At 35.2% G+C, this 18,286-nt stretch overlaps 1 protein-coding gene across 1 annotated transcript in view; it reads right to left on the reverse strand.

The window, feature by feature from the left end:
• The window catches only part of LOC128679593 (uncharacterized protein), a 243,131-nt gene that overhangs the window by 209,182 nt on the left and 15,663 nt on the right, over positions 1 to 18,286 (reverse strand). The window lies entirely within an intron of this gene.

An 18,286-nucleotide genomic window follows, 5' to 3' on the forward strand; every position in this document is an offset into this window, starting at 1 on the left:
TATATATATATATATATATATATATATATATATATATATATATATATATATATATATATATATATATATATATATATATATATATATAATCGCGACTGTTAGTCTTTATTGTGGCAAAATATAACCTATGTACCTAATAAATGAATGAATGAATGAATGAATGAATGAATGAATGGAATGAATGGAGTGAATAAATAAATAAATAAAACATAAGCAAACGGAGAGAGATCGTGAAGAATTCGGTAAATAATGACACTCAGCAGTGTGCAGAAAGTTTGATTTTTTTTTTGACGTAAATAAGTGATGTATATCGATTATATAGCAAAATAAGTAATATAAATAGCTCTCAGGAATTTAACCCGTGACTTCTGAATCCTACGTGACCCGAAAAAGGCCGAAATCCCTTCTTATATATATATGCTAATATAGTGTCTATTTGCAATTGTAAAATCTATTGCAAAGGTACTGCTTTACATACTCCTAGAGGTGTGTGGATCGGAACCGAAGATTGGGAATCCCGCGAGAATTTCGGAATGAAAAGTAACTTGAGGCTGTAGTGAAAGTATTTTTTATTATTTGGTTCGCGAACTGGTTACAAATACCAACTCACTAAACATAAAATAAATAAATATTGCATTTTTGACCACAAATACAAATATTTGCTCACGCTGAGAATCGAACACAGGACCTCCAACGGACGGGCGTGGTGACCACTATGGCACTGAAGTCATCAAGATTAATCAAAGCCATAAGTTTAACCTGTGCACAACAACGCAAACTACGCTATTTCGTCGTTTCGTCGACGGCGCACAGGTTAAAGTTAACGTCAAAGTTGATTAGAAAACCCACCTTAAAAACACCTTTATAAAGGTTTACGTCGGCAGTGCTAACCAACGAGCAATCCTGAAGATTACAATCCAATCAGATAGGACTCCGGGCGAGGAGTGATCCAAACCACACTTTTTGTATGACCTCTGCAGCGGACGTAGGGTTGCCTACTCGTAGTTTTAATTATAATCAAAAAATATGTCAAGACACGCATCACAATGTGATTCTAAAAATTTGCATAAAATCACTAACGACCACTGGACGAAATAATTCATTCTTGTCACAATCTTTTAATATAGTAATTGAAATCTTGTTGCATTCAACGTGTGACACAAATTATGCGCCGTTGAGAAGTTCCCTCGCAGTGAAACTATATGAAAGCTTGTAAACTGAATTTAAAATGTAAAACATTGCAAACCAATAATTTTGGATTTCATTTTATTGTCTTATCTAGGGGCAGCCCTGTGGCAACAGCACGTTATACGGGTCGGTTTCCAATCAGTGTTTTGTGTTTTATGGTGGTTTCTGTATTGCGTGCAGTGAATGAATAAACAGACTTACACACGTTCACAAATATGATCCCACCAGGATTAGACTCAACAATTCTATAAAAGTCATTTCAATTTTGTCACGCGTTACCAAAAATATTTCATTGACTTTTGAGTCCTACATCGAAACATGTGTGTAGGTTGAGTTATATCAATTTGGATATTTGAGATATTTTTAGAACATGAGCGTTTTTCTGGGTAACATTGTAAAATCGAAGTAAGTCAGTTTGCGAAAACTCGTATCGTCGAAATTGTAATCCTACTATGTGATAGCATGCGAAAATAGCAGTCCTGAAGAGGGTTTATATCAGGCAGACGACCGATCGTAAAATCAATAAAGGTATATCGGGTGTCGGGGCTACGCAGCCGCGATTGCAATACGCGGAATGAGAGAGCGTTAAATAGGTTATATCTTCTATAACAGTAGTTGGTACTTTAGAGCGCTTTAGACTGCACTAGTACCTAGAGCTCGGGTCGACAGTGTTTGTCTTCTTACTCATTCCCGGAGCCCTAATTGCGATGCGAGGCGGACGGGGGATTTGCATAATTCTGGGGTAATTACAATGTGTTACAGCTTAGACTTACTCGGACTATAGCTTCCTTAGAGAGCGGCCCCATACGTTCGTCGATGAACAGCGCAGAAGTTGTATGGAGATTCGACGTAGATCGATGCACGTCAATGTCAAAACACATGGAAACAACTCAGCACGACGGAGAAGCATGACGCAACGTAGCAATGGGGCCTCATAGGCGCGACGTCGCGTGATGGACACTTTCATGGAACGAAGGAACTCCTCACAGCTTTACTGCACGGGTATGACTTGTCACGCATTGAATGAAAGAAGTTAGGTATTTTTAAAGACAATAAAATATTGTGGAAAAATGAAATTTTTTAAACTTCTTGATAACTGCGAGTCATTTAATAATGATGTGATCTGCCATCATAATTATGGTCTTTCCATTATTTTCATTATAATTATAATATAAAAGTAATAGAACTACAGCTAATATTTACTAAATGTGGCTGAATCACAGTAATTCCTACAGACACTAGCTCAGAACTAATGAAATACTATGATGAACTAGATTCATCATAGAATTTCATTAGTGGGATAGCCTACTGCTGCAGGTGAGCTGGCGCCGTTCCAAATCATATTACGCTATATGTTTCATTCTAAATGTTTGCATCCGTGACGACCTAATATGTAGATTGATTGACGTTACCTTTGTGTTTCATTGTCAATAACAGTACTTACTAATTCCATGGGCGATTTCTTAAATTGGTAAAGTTTGTCAAAAGAATCAAAAAGTAATTTAACTAATCTAACTCAGTAAATAAATAAAAACAATGTCATCATCAGAAAAAACTTTTTATATCTATAAATTCTAATAAATTCAACCTTAACGAGAAGCTTTGAAGTCCATAAAAAATCCCTTTTCAATATTCTGCATTTTGCAGAAAATCCACAAAAATCAATGATAATAAAAGAATCGTGCTCAGCCACGTTAATATACATCATAATATTAAACAAACAATATTGGTATATAAATGTATGTATATTTGTACTCCAATTTTCTAAAATGGCTCTATAGATTTCGTTGAAATTTGAAATATAGGTGCCTTTGTGGGCAAAAAATCGTCGTTTGGAAAAAATCTTTTCACGTAAAACGATTTATCAAAAATACCGAACAGACCTCGGTCGCCCAGAATCTAACTCTTAAATTATCTAATTGTTTTTCAACCGTGCCGGGTAAAAAAAGCAATATAAGTGCGGGTAAACAATCCTTAGTCCTAATCTATTCCAGCCTTCAGCCCTTTTTCTATTTTATTTTCCCTTTGAGGGCTCGGCCACCTGGAATATTGTGGCCATTACGTACGTGGTGCATATCAAAGGTAAGGCGATCAATATCAGAATTCGGTTAAGTTATTTGCTCATTATTCCACTCTGTATTCTACTTTATCCTAAAATGACTCCACCTTTTCACTGACCCTTGATAAAGTCGCTAACCGCAGAACTGTGAATAGGTTTTCCAATAGAGTATTTCTTGAGGAAGATTAAGAGAAAATATGGAAGAAAGTATTCATATTGTAAATTTTGGTATATTATTTCATTTAACTTTTTTTCATTGCTCTTTTGTCAAAATAATTATTATTTGGAAAAAATTACAATGTATTTTCCAGGCATCGCAGCCGTGAATGAATCTACGCTCACATGGTAGGGTGCTTTCCATAAAAACGGAGCACCGAATTTGTCTACACGTTTTAAAAGTTAGCATATCACGCAAGCTACACGTATTCTGAAATTCCCAAAGTACTCAGCCCAAGTTTTTGATGAATATGACTTCTCGATAGGTTTTTTCGAATACTTTTTCAAAGACGAATGAATAAAAACATTTGTGTGTGTAAATTTTGCTTCACCCGTCGATCGCGCAGAATCGAGACGCAATAGATAAATAATTGTATATATAGTTATATTATATAGTTATTTTTTGTACTAACATAGTAATAAGCACCACTATACAAATTATGAGTCTTTGTTACTTAAATAAATAAAATTAATTCATTCATTCATTGTTTGACCAGCGCATTTACCCGGGTTCGTTAGGTAGACGTTGATTTTCTAGATAAGTACAACATTAAAACATGTTGATTCTATAGATGTAAAATTGTGAAAAAAATAGAATGAAAGAACCCACAATAAAATGGCAAATAATAAATATGACAGAAAAACACTACATAAGCATTTTTTTGTAAATTGTTGGTCAAAATAATATAAATAAAATTTTCTGCTGAGATCTGCATTTTGCGGCAGCGCGCTTATCCAATCGTTCTCTTATTCCATTATGTCGGAACAAACAACTTTATTCCGATAAACTGCACTGGATCCTTCTCTGGAGTTTAAGCTGACAGGGCCGTATTCCAAAGTTACGACTTTTTTATTATTAACCAGCGGCCAGTCCTGGCTTCGCTCGGGTAAAATCATAATAAATTATACACCTTACCTTCCTCAGGAAATACAATATCTATTGGTATTTTTTTAGTTTAGTACGAACAGACAGAGAGATGCGGCAGAGTACTTTGTATTATAATATGTAAAGACTAACAAAAGAGAAAGGTGGCTCGGCTTCGCGCTGGATCATTTATGTATGTATAAACCTTCGAAAATAAATTATATAATAACAGTGAAAACTGCATGAAAATGGGTTGCGTAGTTTAAATGAAGAAAACCTCGAAACAGACAGTCGCGGTGGTCGACTTTGTTTTTATACTATGTAGTGATTCACTATTGTATGTAACAGTTATTTATAGAGTTTCGTACACTGAGTACCTATACAAAAAAATCTTTATTTTTAATCAGAATTCTAAATTCAAAAATTCTTAATTAAACTTAGGAAAATTCAATGTAGAACAGAGTGATGTATATTACATTGACGTCAAAAATTTACTAAAAACGAAGTCTACTGCCGCCTTCCAAAGCGCAGGCAAATAAAAACATACAAGCACATAAAAAAAAGAAATCCACTCTACAACAAGATTGCTTGTCTCTCAAACCAGCAATTCCCGCTCGATTCGAATACGTCCCCTGGCCCCGCTGGGAACTGCGTCGGCTGCATATCTGCTATTGCACATCTTATACTGTTCCATCTTTATTGTTTAAATTATCAATATTTATTATTTTATATATTAATTTTGGACATGTCTGTACTGGCCATTAATGAAAAAATAAAAATTTAAATAAACAATAAATTTTAAATATTTAATTTAAGTTTTATTTAAATTTCCCAAACATAAATAAGTAAATGTGCCGAATCTTGATTTATATTCTTTATTTTTGTTGTCACTTTTATGTGAAATAACTTTATTGCACTCAATTTTTATTGAAAATCAAATAAAATAATCAATAAAACTCGAAATCTGAGCCTGAGTACGTCCCCAGGCGTTGGAAACTGGCACGGCTGCAGATCACAGCTGTTGCAAATCTTCCTGCAACTGCAACTTCGGCATCGTCAGGATTATACTGTGATTGATTTGCTTTACTATCAAGCTTTATTTCGATTATTTATTTCATAATCAAAGCAGCTCTCCTCAATTCCGAACATGGAACAGTTAAGTACATAATACAGTGAACTATCTTACAGGTGTGGTAATGTAGTGTATACATGTGTTGGTAATTCTGTAACCGCACTACTCCAAATGTACTCGTAGCGTACGTTAAAGTACTCGCTGCGAAATTAACAATTGCTCAAACGTAGTCGTGAGTAGGTACACCTATTTATTTCGTATCGCACGCAAACGAAGTTGCGGGCACAGCTAATAAATAAAAAATTAAATACCCGACAACGAAATACTCTCAATTTGAATAAATTCTTATTTAACAAGAAGTTACCATGAAAATTATGGACTGGGAGATTAAAACACAAGTAATAAATTAATTATCTCAAACGAGATTGAAAGAGAGATTTATCGAGTAATCTTTGAATTTTTCAATTCCTTATCTACCTCAGTGCCAAAGATGAAAACAGGCATCCTCCTCAACCTGTCAGGTGATAAATAAACCAGCCATTTTACGTCAAAATGACAAACGATCACGTGTCCACATACGTCACTGTCACGCGGGTCGCGACATAATGGAACGCCTATGGTGTGAACGCATGGAACATTTTTGAACATTTTAAACAAGTAGATTTTTCGTAGATAAATATCACTCTTGTGAAAAATCGTAGAAAGTATTTTTGGGCATCAGTTAAACAATTTCCTTTCTTCTTCATAGTCGTATTCCTTATTGCTGAGGGTCGTGGTCATTACGTGAAATGAAACACATAACGACTTTCTTGGCACTACTAATGGAGTGGTTTGCCATTGCCTTCTCCATTTCACACACAAGTTAATAATCAACCAGTGTGCAAGTTTCCTCACGATGTTTTCCTTCACCGGAAACAAGTGGTGGACGATGAAAACTACTACACATGAGTCAGATTGGTATACAAATTCATGTGGTATGAGTAGGATTCGAACCTTGGACCTTTCGGTTCACAGGCGGGCGTCTTAACCATTACACCATCACCCCTCGTTTCCTTTAGGCATGCGCAAAATAAAGCAACATTTTTCGAAAAAAACTAGGTCACTGACACATGTATTGTTTAAATATTGTGTCTGGTGTTCCTGCATACGAGGCGCTAAATAATGTGTGTATGTAAATCTTTTCAAACCCAACGCTTAAAAATTAAATAAATAATATTGTTGCCTATCAGCTTCCAAGGATATGTGTCCTTTAGACACCCCGTACGACAACCACAGAAAGATATGAAGTATTCCTATTCTAGGGCGGGAACCACACGCCACCAGCAATCTGAATGGAAGTGAACAAATATCCTAAGTTATTAAAAATAATAAAAAGAAACCAAATATTTTGAAGATAAAAGGTCATTCAAAACCGAATCTTTTTTCCAAAGGCACAAAGATCAAATTGCATTGTGCATCGTCTGTAAACTGTAATAAAAGTCGGTTACAAGTTGGAAACATGAAATTGTCCGGAAGAAAAAGAATAAGACTACTTCGGGATAAGAGCCTCATACTTTGTAACTCGATTTTGAAGTTGAACCTACCCGTGGCGCTGAGGATTTTTAGGATATCAAAATCAATCATATAAAAATAGCAAACAGACTTCGATTACGCAGATACACAGACACATTAAACTTATAACACCCCTGATTTTATGTCGGGGGTTAAAAACAGCATTATGGACCATCCTATTTTATGAAACAGTCCACAATAAGATCATAACACAATATGGTATGTGTTAAGTCAAAAAATGTCTATTCACTCTTGTTGAAGATCCCTAAATTATAGGATTAGAGACATATATATATAATATATACTCGTATATAGATGCGGGGAAAGAATTCCGCACCTCGGCAGTTCGCTGCAGGAAAGAGAAAACAAATCGAGAGATACGATCTGGTGGAATGTCGAATCTCTTCGAAGGATAAATTTTCTAAAAAAGCTAATACCAATTAAAAGCTCAAGATATTCAAGTAGATTAATGGATATGCTTTTATCCAATTGCCAATCTTTATTCGAATAATCGAAAGCTTGTTAATATTCCGATAAATTAATTTACCGATGACTTATAGAGGGCTATGGTTTATCCAATATTGGACTTTTTGGAAGAGACCAGAATTAAATATTTTTTATACCCCTATTTTTTTTTAAATAACTGCCCTTAGAGATAAATTGACGTAAAAGTAGATTACGTACTGTTTCTATATCTTTATCTCTCTCATATTGGCGTATTTTCCCCATTGACATTGACAACTACTATATATGAGTCAGATTGGTATACAAACTCATGTTGCACGAATAGGATTCGAATCTGGGACCTTTCAGTTCACAGTTTCAGTAAACATTACCCCACTACCGCTTCTTAGAGTTGAAATGTTATCAATGAAAATATTTAATGGATAAATTTAGTAGATTTTTGTTATTTAAAAAAAAAAAGATCAAAGTTAGTCTGGCCCGCGGAGCTGTAATTTAAATAGATAATTAAAATAACGCTGTTTCCATTTCCCAGATGCATATTTAATGAGGATAAATTGGCTCAGAGCAATGCAACCCACAAACATTTTAATTTTCATATGTACCAAATTGACCTGCTGATAAACAATTTGTTATATGCGTCTGTAACTTGTGCGCGCGCGACTAGTTGCCATTAGATGGCGTTCATAAAATACAAAAAAGAAAAAAATATATCATTCATTTACATATAGACAAAATAATTTGCGCTGGATAAGACCTCCTTCCGTCTACGTAAACCATATCTGTCCTGGAACATCTATTATCCAGTTTTTGCCAGCTATTTCCTTTACATCGTCGACCATCTATCTGCCGGATGTGCTACGCTCCGTTTTCCATTTCTGGGGCATCACTCGGTATATCTAAATATATAAAGCCAATTATTGCAATGTAATTGAAAAAATATATGATCAGAATGTAGAAGAAAAAAAATTCATTACATATTATACAAAGCACTCCACGCACTTGGACTTCATCGTTAAAATTACGAGCTCATATGAAGCGGTATCCATTAAAACGTAATGGCTTCACATAAAAAGTGGGGTATAACCATGATTGCACATAAACGTGTTAATATAATGGACACTATTGGACGGCACAATGACAGCCCCGGCATAATTTGATGGCGCCTCGAAAAATGAGGTTGCAATATTTAAAATCTTTAGAATTCAAATAGAAAGACAAGATTTGAGTAAATAAATAAATAGTGCGAAAAATATAAAAAATACAACAAATAGTATATATAATACTCGTCTGCTACTGAGAAGATGATTCAACCCATAATATGCTAAAAATAATCGAGAAGAAAGTGACTAGCAGGTGAATGAATATATAGCAATATAAATGGACAACACACACAGGTCGTGTTAGCCCCGTTATCAAAAAAATCATTAGATTTTTCAATTTCTTACTTCTTTGTACTTTCTCTCTTAAACTTTCATTTATATATAATTGTTACAACTACTTAGCTGTAAGTCTCTCTCAATGGTAATAAATAAAAATTAACACTACTACCGCAATTTGTCTAGCCACACACTGACTGTGGAGGTGACAAAGGCAATGGACGGCCCAGTCTGTTACCGGCATGTCCTGACGAGCAGGACAATGACAAATATCGCTGAATTGATTTTATTGTGATCTAGACGTGGCGTTGTGGAAAATACGAATAAAATTCTTGTTACGAACTAAATGCGACGTTCAATTACGTATTTTGTATGATTTCCCTTTGTCTACCGCCGTTGCGCGTCGGAGTCCAGGGTCTATTCTACTTATCCATCTCCACTTCCACGTTCCACTTCACACGGTCGTCGACATCCCTAGATGTCAGCCAATTGGCACGCATTACGTCCTTGACGACATAAAGCTAGTATTTCTTGGGTTTGCCTCTTCTGCCAGGGCCGGGCGGGAGCGTTATAGCCAGACATTTGTTCAATGTTTAATGTGATTTGGATATTAAGGGTTTACTACTCATGCTCTGAATATAGGAAACGTGCCTATTTTAAAAATACTAACCTTTATTTTCGAAATAAAAGGTAACTTTGTGAATAATACAGAATAAAAAAAAGAACGTTACTAATTGATTAAAATTTCAAGATACATTATAATATATTCAGCTGGAGCAAGATCATTCCCGGGCGAATATCAAAGAACGCAGGAACGCGGATACATAAATTGTAAAACGCATGAAAACAATTGGAAAATTATTTTAAATATCTACGTCCTTTGCCCAGCAGTGGGACACGTCATCAAAAGGTAAAAAAAATACTTTTATCATAATTATTATTCCTGGTTTAACCAACAACGGTCTTCACTCTAACGCTTTTATATGACTCTGCAGTCTGCGTATGTGTTCAACTTTCTTCTTCATACCCGTAAATAGCTTAATATACAATACAAACATACCAATTACGTGTAGTTTTCTAATCGGCCAACGACTCACCTGAAAAATAACATTTTTTTAATATTTTTAAACCTAATCTAATGAAACATACTTGGCACTGAATAAAGCAATATTTCCATGTTAATCCTCACATGCAAGGTACACAAGAAAATATTATATAATATTCAATATGATTAGATAATGAATTTCATATAATGTAAATGAAGATTTTTCATATACGATTTAAAAAACAGATTAATTTTAAAAATTCAACACACATCTTAACCCCTTAGTTCGTCAAAAGTATTTACTTCTACGCACTTGCGCGGGAACGCGACCAGTGAAAATGTGAAAATTATGTAAACGTTCCGCGACTCCTGACGAAACATGAGGACGTGCCGAGACTGTGACCAGAGGAGCTGACAAATGACACTCACGTCGAGTCTAATGAAAACTCATGGAATTAGTAGGTACTTACTAGTTTATTTTTATTTTTATTTTTTAGTTACTTCGACGGAGTACCTACTAATTCCATGTGAAAACTCAATAGGAACAGACTGCAAATATGACATTAAACGTCGAAATAAACACTTGTGCCCAATGGAACTCTAGATTAGAACTAGTGACATACAGTAAAGTTTTTGAGTAAGTGTATATGCATCCGCTTGTAAACCGAATGATCTCAGGTTCGAATCCAACTCGTGCCACATAAGTTTAAGTATAACAATCTGACCACCACTTGCTTCCGGTGAAGGAAATTGTCGTGAGGAAACCTGCACTCTGGTTAATATATCAACTTGTGTGTGCAATGGAGAAGGCGATTGCTAACTACTCAATTTTAATAGTGCCAAGAAACCTCAACTATGCATGAGGAATACGACTATGAAGTAAACAACTCGCCTAGGAAAAGCACAGTATACAATCTCCGCTTAAAAAGCAGATTATATATACTCGGCTTTTCACTTCGATTTCGAGGAAATTGAGATCATTATATAAATATTTTAATATTCCTTGATTTAAGTACGCGCCTGTTTATCATTGCCAATTATATTACTGATTAGACGAAGATTTACGTTTTTGCTCCAGAGCATTTTACTTTTGTTTAATTCTATTCAAAAGTGAAATTTTCGCTCTTGAGTTAAAAATGAATTCACAGGCGAAGATTTTACTTTATGCTCTAGAGCCTAAAAATAATTTTAGGTGACTCACAACCAGTCGTTTAGTCAAACTTTATAAAGGTAGGAGCTGTAACGATAACTTCAAAGTATTTTATGAACACTAATTAATTGAATCCTGCATCAATCACAGCGATGCCGTCATCATCACCAGATGGGTTATTCTGCAAAGATACCCGCTCAGTTTGTCACGCAAATGGAAACGGATCGCCGCTCGGGATTAATGGTGAAAAATGGCTGATAATTTAGACTCATTTTAACCTCGCAGCCTTTTAAGAAATGAAGCTACGATGGGGTTCATTAGTTAAGCTTGATTTGAAAGCTGAAACGCGTTCATATCTCGGTATTTGAGTCTGTAGATCAATCCTTTAGTTCTTTTTTTTTGTCGCGCCGATGCTATTCCTATGATACATTCATATTTTCCCTATAAAGTCTGCCATTTTAATTGCTATATCGGTGACCGCTATCAGGTCATCCTGGTTGCAGGCAGGACAATAGGTGCTTCATTTTTGGTTTGGACGCTGTGCTCGTATTTTGTGACTAAGGTAAAACCCCCACTTAGTCAGGCTGTCTTTAAAATCGACCCATCATCTTCTATGTGAGTCAAGGCAAATAGATAGATAGATAAATTCATTTCTTTGTTGCCACAATCACACACATGCAAAACAATAAAAAACAAAACAGAAAAGTGGGTACAGACACAGATAATATACGAAGTAGTCCAGGTGTGCTGCAGCAATGAAAAGGCCACTGATATTCAGTTGGAGCCTGAGAGTGCTGGTGCGCTCAACTAGTCGAGAACGAATACAGAAAAGGTGTAAGGAAAATAATAAATATTAAACTATATGTACATACGTATAGCAGTGAATGAGATTTATAATTGATGCATAAATAAATAAAAAATAAGAAATAAAACAGGTAGATAAATAAGAACAGATCATGAACAGGGGACTCGAAAGGAGTTTCGCGGCGACAAATTTAGAGCGAATTATATTTAGAGATTCTAAATTCTGTGGTAGAAACATTATAGTGATGAAAGATCCAGAATGTAACGTTCAGTTCTTCTTCATCGATGCCACCATTCTAAGAGTGGGTTGCACCGTCAACTTTCACGGAAACTTTAACGTGGGTAAAAAACGAAAAGTACGCAATTTTATATAAACGTCATCGTTGCGCCGATTTAATTTAACGTCAAATTTACAGTGCAACTAACCCTAAGTAAAAAAAAATTAAAAATTATTGTTATGAAATAAATATGAATTAAATTATTATGGAATAAAAAATTGCCTCAGCTGTCGTATTCAGTTCTCTGGATTATTATAATATGGATTCCATCTCTTACATCTTGCGTTTTTGTCAGAGTAACGCAAATTTTAAACGCCGCGGCGTCATATAGCTTGTGGAGCAGCAGGCAACAGTGTTAATATATTTCCCAATGGATATATAGAATCCGCATCCGTTCATAATAATGGAGCGAAGCCTTCGTTTCCTTTTGTTCTGCGCTGCATCGGGTGATAAGTTGGAGAAGAGACAGTAGACACGACGAGCCGCGCACGTTGAGCTATATAGTTCAACGTGCGCGTTGAGCTGTAAACTATATTTTTGCGTTTAGAAAGGTGCACTTATTTCTGTTTTATTTTTATAAGTTGCCAAATGCAATTTTTTATTCAAGTGCAATAATTTTCCTAATTTAAACTTGCCCACGAAAATGATATTATTATTACTATTTTTCTAAGAAAATATCTATCCGTGTCTGAGATACCAGGGTCTCAGAACAAACAAGAGTTTTAATTAAGTTCCTTATGGTTGAGTTTATGCCAAGAATTGGGTGTTACTTTCATCTAGTTATTGTAGCTGAAGTAAGATTTTGGTGGCTACCGTTTTAGGTTTAGTAGACAGTGTGTATTTTGAGTAATAGAAAACTATGATAGGTACTTTGCAATAAATTCCTTTATCTAGTGTAAAATAATTTGGAAAGAGGATTTTTTTGTTTTCGCTAATAAACAAAATAAATTGGTAAAATATGACGGTGGCGCTAGTGTGCAGTTATGTATCATATATATTTCTTATATCACCTTAAAATTAAATACTTGTAATAATAATAAATATATAAATATCCAAATATATAGGGTACTTCCCGTTGCCCTAGAATCATGAAAACTGGCAAGAAGATAGCTGGCAAGAGAAATATACGAAAATTGTACATATTTAAGTACATAACAAAAAAAGAGATCTATAATCCATGAAAAATCTTGAATAAATTTCAAGATTTTCTGAAGTATTTTTTCATAGACTTCAACATAAACTTCACCATAATGCTACGATATCTCTGTTTGGTCTTATGGTTGACTAGTGATAAGATGCCTTTAGGTGACTTAAATAAAATCAATGTAGCAGTTAACACGCAAGAAATAAGAAATGCGACTCAAGGCATTAAGTTTACCATTGGTACATATTTGTGTTCGTTTTGTGCAATTATTTTTCAATAAGTAAAAACAAAGTGTAACCATAATATTTCAAGCACACAGCTGTTTTATTTCCACTCCAACTGGTTGCAAAATTGACCCCGATAAGGGATAAGGGGTTTCCGCCCTTCTCTGGCACAGACTATATCACTGATTCGTGTTTGAGTTACCAGGCGCGCAGAACAAATAAGAGCCTGAATTAACTTCGTTACGTTGGAGTATTTGTCGAGGCTCGCTACTTTTCTCTATACCTACCATAGATAAAAGAAATACTTACCTATGATCAGACTGGCTTTTGTAGCTATGTTTCGCATTATACATAAATGTACATTTATATTTCAATGTTTCAAGGTAACCTGGAAGATTGCATCAAAGTTAACGTCAAAGTTGATTGACCCTTATTGTTTTAAATTGTGTCTTGCAATTCAGTGTTTTTATTCACTACGTACATAAATATACATACGATTCAGTATTTCCCAGTGGTTCGTATTGGTGGTGTTTATTTTAGTGTCAAAAGTATCAAATTTTATTATTTCGGATGTACTTTTACACGTTTAGCTTTACCTATAAGTTTTAGCGTGAAGCAGTAACAAACCCGCGAAGTCATAAATTACACGTAAGTAGGACACGCAAAGACACGAGCTTAACCTAGCATTGACCGTGAAACATCCCGGCTGTCCGAAATTAGCTGAGCAGTTATGAATATTTACGATGCGTGAAATGGCTCCCGTAAGCGGCCATTTTGAGGGCCTGTGTTATCGAGACGGACTGGTTTCCCGGGAGAAATCACAGTTCTTCGACAAGGGCCTGGAAATATTTTTTAGGATTTCAAATTGAGGGTGTGGTTTATTTGCTTTATGTCAAAGCTTTTGTCCACAACTTCGCATGTGAGTAAAAATCCGTTTCCCGTGGGATTTTCAGGAAATCCCTTCTTAGTGCTCCCCTTCACTCTCCTAGGAACCTATACACCAAATTTCAGCTTTCTACGCTCAGTAGTTTCAGTTGTCTGTTAGTCAGTCAGTCACTCAGTAACGCAAGAGTTTTATATAGATAGATGTGAAAGATAGCTGGACCCTAAGCTTTACTTTTGCGCCATTATAGATAGATAGATAGATAGATAAACTCTTTATTGCACCATTCACAGAGGAGTTATAAGTTACAACAAGATATTCAAACATAATGAGTGCAAAGGCGGACTTATCGCTAATGCAATTTCTTCCAGCCAACCTTTGGATGGAAAGAGAAACAAGCAAACTAAGAGGGTGCAGTACACTTAACAGTATTAAATAATTATACCTATTAAAAAAACACGACTGATCTTCTACTCAGTTTAGTTTATTTAACGAATTTTCAAACAAGTATACAAGTCTGTATATATTCTTGTAATGACCTTTTAAAACCTTTCATTTCATTACACGGCTCCTCCGCCCGGACGGCCGTACTGAACCCTAAAAAGTGAATGAAAATACGCAACATACGAGTTGCGTTGTCGCATCAACGCATTCAGCGTTTTCTTATAAGTCCCGCCGTAGTAAACTTGGTAATCTTATTAATTTTTGATACAATTCCAACTGTATTTTGAGCTCAATTGTACTTAATTTAATTAGGATTTTCTTGATAAGTTCGCAGCTCCACTGGTTGACACTGCGCTGTTTGCAAATGCGACCTAATTCTATTTGTATTGAGTTAGTTTTAGGTTGTATAAACCAAAGGGTAGAGCATAGAAATAAGGAGATCAATGTTGTATGTACATAAGAAGTTGAATTTATATAATACTAATATTTAATGACGATTGTTATGAAGTAGTTTTGCCAAGTTACTGACAAATCACTGATTAGAAGGTAGATAGAATATTTCACTAATCAAAAAAAAAACCTTGACGGAAGATTTTTTACATATTTATTTTGTTTTTATTTGGCTTCATAAAAATGTATGTGTAAACCAATCGAGAAATAAATATTCGACTACTTTCCGATTTTCAGTTTATCTAAAATCTTACAAAATTGTTAACAACAGAATATTTCGTTCGTTGGTTTGGAATACGAATCCAACAATGAAACAGTTCAAATACTTAACAATCATGATAAGTATATTTGGTTAGATAAAGGTACACCAACTTAGATTTTTTCAAAATATATAGTCGCATCTGCCCATTTCTATGCTCCAAGGCGAGTCCAAACAATAATCTGGAAAGTCGCAATAGTCTCAAATTAAATGTGTCTCCGTAGCCCCGGGCGGCGGGCGCGCGACCGCTACATGCTGCCTCGCTTCGAGACAACTTCACAGAAGACCTCGAATTTGTTTTTTTCTTTTATTTTCTAAGTTTTTTTTCAATAGACGTGCTGGTGGTACGTAAAAGTCATGACTGAGAAACATAAGAGAGTGGACAGAGATGGACTCGTCGCCAAGCGAACCTCTCCAACTAGAAGAGTTTGCGAAGAAATTCCTTCGGGAGCATGTCCTATAACAAGCTACCGTTTCACGAATACAATCAATTACATTAACATCGAAACTTTATAGTCGGAGGAAGTCGATCGTATTTAGAATCGATTACTCGGTCGATCAATTCCGAGTACGCGATAATTGTTATTGTTTACGATTGTGTTTCGAATCATTTGATTTAGTATGTTTAGTACTAGGTTATGATTGTTCGATGGAAAATATTTACTTTTGTATTTCTTTTGAAGTATTAATACCATAATTAAAACAAATTCTTACAGTAGTATTTCTCGTGTCGTGGCCATTGTGTGAAATACATACAATGACTTCCCATAGATAAAAAATATATTGTCATAGCCTTATCGACTTCACAACGAAGCTGATGAGATATAAACTAGTGTGCAGGTTTCTTCACGATGTTCTTTCATAAGAAAGAAGAGGCTGACCTCTTGATTTGAATACAACCTGTGAAAGGAGTAAGAATTTCTCTTTAGACCAGAAAGTTTTAACCACAACGCGGCTTTATCAACTCGAATAATACAAATCAATGACAAGCGAAAATGGGAGAAAAATTAATTCCCATTCGAATGCAAAATCGAGAAATAATCGATTTTTGAATCGAGTTCAATTCGCCCGGGAGCTCGCCGTAATCCAATTCGTCCCGAATGCTCTTTTCGAGATATATTTGATCGTCAAGCCTTTGAGATTTCGCCGAGGCTTATCTCGACGTTGGCTTATTAATTTTGGTGATGTCGGGATATGAAATGTTGAGCGCTAATCACATTTCTGTGATGTGAATAGATTTGGGTAACAAAGACATGAGTTTCTCCATAATTGAAGTTTTACAGTATTTTTATAATTCATTGTTAATGTTGAATATAAGTACTTATATTACACACACAATCGACGTCTGTGTCGACATCGCAATAATATTACATTTGTCTTTTTACATACTCAAAAGAATAACTGAAATTTTACTTCGATACGTTTTAAGAACTGAAATTAACGCGTGCGACGCCGCGGCTAGTAAGTTATATTTTTCACATCCAGATACTGTAGTCGCAAGTTTTTGATATAAGTTTTATATCGTTTTATTGTTGTAATTTGATACCGTGACGCGATCCTGCGAAAAGATGTTATTAAAAAATGACGCGTTACTGAGAAACTTCTTTGTGAATATAGTTTAAATACCAAAGTTATTATCTTTCATCCCGTTTCGCCAGCAAAATCCAAATATTAGTAATATAATGGCATTCCCAGCAAGCTTGTTGGCATTAACGTGATCTCGTAAGTGAGTTTTTCCGCCGCTATATGACGGCGATCCATTAGACACGCCGACGGACGGCAAACACCGCGACGTGTGTGACGGCGCTGTTTCATTGAGATATCTTGCAGATTATATTACTCGCTCACTTTCTAACGTGTTTCTAGTTACTTGGCTACGATGCCACGCTAAGTTCCGGCTATAAATAAACATTTCTCTTTTTCCCAACAAATACAAAATTTCACCTGTCAACCGTTCGCCCTTCTTCGTACTGTTAACTATATGTTTTGTAAAAATATTTTGATCGATCGTATGAATTCCTTCTCTTGTTTGTTTTTTTTTTGTACGTTTGAAAGCCGTTTGTAGATAATCTATGGTCGTGCCTGTTGACAACGTCAATGCATGTATGCACTATTTCGAAAATATTGTCTTATAACGTGCGAATATGTAAGTAGCAAACAATTAACTTACTTTCGCTTTCGTAATAAGTTAGGGTTTGAGTGAACAATTTATTACACAAAAACTGAACAATATGCTGAAATAAACATTTAGATATATATTTCATGTCACAATATTAAAAAATAAAATCAAAATAGTATTTTTCCAGCAATAAGCTCATGATACTTGAATTCTCGAGTTGGGAAGAAGGAAGAAGAGGTGTATCTCGAGATATTTACTCTCCGAGCACTGTCTAATTTACGATCTCTCCACAAATCGCGAGTTTGTTATCCAAACCCGAACTACATCCAATAATAGTAACAATTTAATCAATGCTCCAATAACACTAACCGCTCAATATGTTCCTGCTCCGCTGGCAACCATTCAAATAAACAAACCGATGTATAAATAATACTTCTGTTATCTAACGCTGTCATTGATTTATAGCCATTTCCTTTGTACATAGGTAATTCAAGAAATACTTTTGATTTAGATTATTGTTTTTCCGAGCTGCTGAACAAAATTTTTACGCACGAACGAAGACGGGAGACAAAGCTAATGTATAGATACATTGACTGACCACTTTCCGCAATATTGCTATATTAACCCCATTCCACGAGTTCAATTACTGGTAATCGACTGGGCTGGGGCCTGCTGAGACCAAATGTATACTCGT

Source organism: Plodia interpunctella, chromosome 22 (assembly GCF_027563975.2).
Source record: "Plodia interpunctella isolate USDA-ARS_2022_Savannah chromosome 22, ilPloInte3.2, whole genome shotgun sequence".
Classification (NCBI taxonomy): domain Eukaryota; kingdom Metazoa; phylum Arthropoda; class Insecta; order Lepidoptera; family Pyralidae; genus Plodia; species Plodia interpunctella.